The sequence below is a fragment of the Loxodonta africana genome, chromosome 1, assembly GCF_030014295.1.
Source record: "Loxodonta africana isolate mLoxAfr1 chromosome 1, mLoxAfr1.hap2, whole genome shotgun sequence".
In the NCBI taxonomy this organism is placed as follows: domain Eukaryota; kingdom Metazoa; phylum Chordata; class Mammalia; order Proboscidea; family Elephantidae; genus Loxodonta; species Loxodonta africana.
Window position 1 is genome coordinate 82554069 of NC_087342.1, and position 3734 is coordinate 82557802.

Genomic DNA, 3734 nt, shown 5'->3' on the forward strand with positions numbered 1-3734 from the left:
CGCCTAAAACGACTCCGGATCTACAGCCGTCCATCTCTAATTTTTAGACCGAGCACCGGTAGAGAAATCGGTGGGCATGTGATGGGCTTCTCTGCTTTTGCTCCGTCCTTTGGCCCAGAAAACACAATGCAGGAGAGGAAACTGCCCGCGGGACCCTTCCCCAATCCCCTTTTCTGCCTTTCGGTCTCTTTAATAATAGTACAACTGGGAGCCGCGGTGAACCACCTGTTAACGCACATGCTTTTATTTCGGGTGTTTCAAGTGATTCCGCTGGGATCCGGTAAAGTCTTCCTTCCGTTGTCACAGTCTCCTTAGGCGATATACAGTCTCACACAGCCTGTGAATGGACGAGTGTGCCCGAGTGGTAGGGAAAATACTGCAACTAAATCTGTATGCCTTCAAAAGAAAAAAAAAGTTGCGGTCGAGTGGATTCCGACTCATAAAAAAAAAATAGTGGCACTATAAACCCAAAAACCAAACCAAACCCATTGCCGTCGAGTCGATTCCGACTCATAGCGACCCTACTGGACACAGTAGAACCTCCCGATGGTTTCCAAGGAGCGCCCGGAGGATTCCAACTGCTCACTTCTTGGTTAGCAGTTATAACACTTCATCACTACGCCACCAGCGTTCCAAAAGGGGCTCGTCCGGGATTTGAACCCGGGACCTCTCGCACCCTAAGCGAGAATCATACCCCTAGACCAACGAGCCACTTGGTTTCATAACGGTAAGGCGCTAATGAAGTATTTTCCCTTGAGGACAGGTCATTGTGAAGAACAGAGCACGATTTTAAAGTCCTAACTTTTCTCGCTCCCTTTGCAGGAAGAACCAGGAGATTTTTCTTTGAAAGTCAGTGAGAATGTGGTGATGCAACTCAAGGTAAAACTCACAAAGTCTGAAGCGCCCCCTAAAGCTGGGCCTCCAGGAGTTTTTCTCTCTTAAGCGAGTCTACTCTCAGTCTCCAGCAATAAACAATTCTAATTAGTTCTGGTACCAGCTGCAGTGACCATTTCGACACCCAGTAAGCAGCAATTCTCTGTATCAGCCTGTTTGTTTCTCATTTTGAAGTTGTTGGTTTGCCCTGTGATCTCAATTCTCTGATACATCTATAAAGAGCTGTTCATTTTGCCACTTTTTTCTTGTCTTGAGGATGGGAGAAATGATTTCCAAGTTCTTTACATGCCAGACTAGAAACCAGAAGTCATTAATTTTTAATCGATTGCTTGATAATGTTTTGGATACCTCAGTTTAATAAACTATATTGTTAAAATTAAATTCATATGCTTATTTTTAGTCGTTTAATGTGGCTCCTGGAAAACTGGAAATGGCATAAGTGTCCCTCATTTATGGCTTGCATTATATTTCTGTTAGACAGCACTGGCTAGAGAAGATGGTACCTGAGTAGGTGTTGTCCTGGGAGAACCACTAGGCAGAGAGGACAGAGTAGGACCTACCCACATATATGTTTCATATCTCACATGGACATGGAAATGTGGTCACATGCATGATCTCCTTCAATCTTTAGAGCATCTGGTTTTACATAGCAGTCATTGGCCTCATTTTTAAGATAATGAATGAAGGCTAACTACATTTCGGTAATTGCCCTGCGTCTCCCACCTCAATACAATGTAAAAGAATCCTTGCTTATTTAGGCAATAAAACACTCTATGATACTCTGTCCAATCAAGTATTTCTTAAATAAAATGCAATCGTCTGAGCTGAGATGGGCTGTATGACCTAATGGATAAAGTATCTGCTCCCCAATCTCTGTACAGTCAACGTCCCTATCCTCATGTTGCTTCTCACTTTGTACCAATATTCCTTTTGCAGCTTGATGTAGTTTCTGAGGTTGGAACACTGTAGGTTATTTTCTCCTGACAGTGTCCCAGTAGTTTCCAGTGGAAAACAGATACCGACTGTGTAAGCAAAACACTGAAAAGTAGAAGAAGAAGAAAAAAAAAGCACATTACCTGTTACCCTGATAAAGAATGTCAAGAAACAGGTTGATGTTAGAGTGGGAAATATGGAATATTTATACATGAGTCTTGATGACTTCACTGCCATTTGCTTTCATTCTTCAGAATTCTAGTTTCCTTCTTAAATGTTCAGCAGAATTTTTCATATAGAAATGTTTATTTTTGTTCTTTCCTCAAACAAAAATAATTTGGAAATTTGAAACAGGGGTGTAAGGCTGTAGGGCTGTTATCAGCAAGAAAATTCAAGATGCTCTTAAAATTGTTTAAAAATTCAAAGACGTTCAACAAATTTCCTTATTGTAGCAGTTTAATAATGCAGTGGACACAGGATTCAAACCTAAGTTTTTTTATTACAAAATTTTTCTTGCATACACCACACCCACATTTGTACACTCATACAGTATGGTGATTCTTTTTCTACAGGACTTTAAACATTTCTTGCAATTAAAACCATCCCTTCTCCCCCACCTCCCCATACATAACATGAAAGCAGAAAAGAATCATAAGTACAACCAAAAAGCATTTCTTCTAAGTCGATCCCGAATCACAGGGACTCTGTAGGACAGGGTAGAACTGCGTCCTAGGGTTTCCCCTATAATACAGGATACACTTGCCTCTATAGAGTCTCCACAGATGTAATCATTAGGGAATCTGACTGCCATGTCTCTCTCCCTGTGAGCAACTGGTGGGTTCAAACTACTGATCTTTCTGTTAGTAGCCAAGCACTTTATAAGTGCACCATCATGTAGTATATTAGAATTTCTTACCCCACAATTTCCGTAGTAGAACCATCCCATAGGGTTTTCTAGGCTGCAATATTTACAGGAGCAGTTCTCCAGGTCCTCCTCCTGCAGAGCAGCTAGATAGATTGAACCAGAGACCTTTAGGTTAGCAGCCTAGCTGGTAACCATTGTGCCACCAGGGCTCCTGGAGTTTTTCCTTTTAATTTTAAATAAAATATTCAACACTTCATGGGATACCATATAAATATGGAAATAAAGGAGAGGATGATAAAAATATATATGTATACAACCTGGTTGAATTTGCTAAAATCAGTAACTAGTATAATGACATATATAGGAATATATACATGTAGATAGTGACATACATAGGAATACATACATGTATGTATATTAAAAAAAAATTCTCGGCTGCATGGATTTACCACTCTTACTTCTATTACAATCTCCAAGCTGGGATGCAATTGTTATATAAGAAAAGGGATGGTAATAATTATGCAAAGGTCAACAAAACTGCCAAAACTCAAGATTGAACAAGGGACTGTAGATTCCTCAGGCTGACACTCTCCCAGCCAAGCTATTTCAGCTATTTGAGGAGAGGATTTTCAGTAATCCTTTCAAAGTTCTGTTTTACCTTTTTACTTACAAGGCTCGTGTATTTTTAAATACTGACTCTCATTCAATATTATCTACTCACTCTCCCAAAATTATACGGGCTCTGTTCCCACCCATGTCTGAAAAATGCGATCAAATTATTGGGAACCTTTGATGGGTTTGTAGAGGAGGCAGGTGAGGAAGGAGAGAAATAGTGAAAACGGGAAGAAGCTTCTGTACCTGGTAACCTCTGGCTGTTCCATGCTCCAAATGCTGCTCAGAAAACTAATGGAATTCCAAATGAATGCAGGAGTCTGTTCTTTTTCTCCTCCTTCAGTCCTTCGTTTTCCGTCTTGCTCTTCGATGACACTGGAAAGAGGTACAGAGGATTACTGAGCACCTTAATGTGGTGCTGGCCTTGCTT

General features: G+C 40.7%; 1 non-coding gene across 1 annotated transcript; it reads right to left on the minus strand.

Moving 5' to 3' along the window:
• Positions 1-639: 639 nt before the first annotated feature.
• On the minus strand, positions 640-711 carry TRNAP-AGG (transfer RNA proline (anticodon AGG)). The gene has a single exon. It is a non-coding gene; the product is annotated as a tRNA-Pro (tRNA).
• Between the last annotated feature and the right edge of the window lie 3023 nt (positions 712-3734).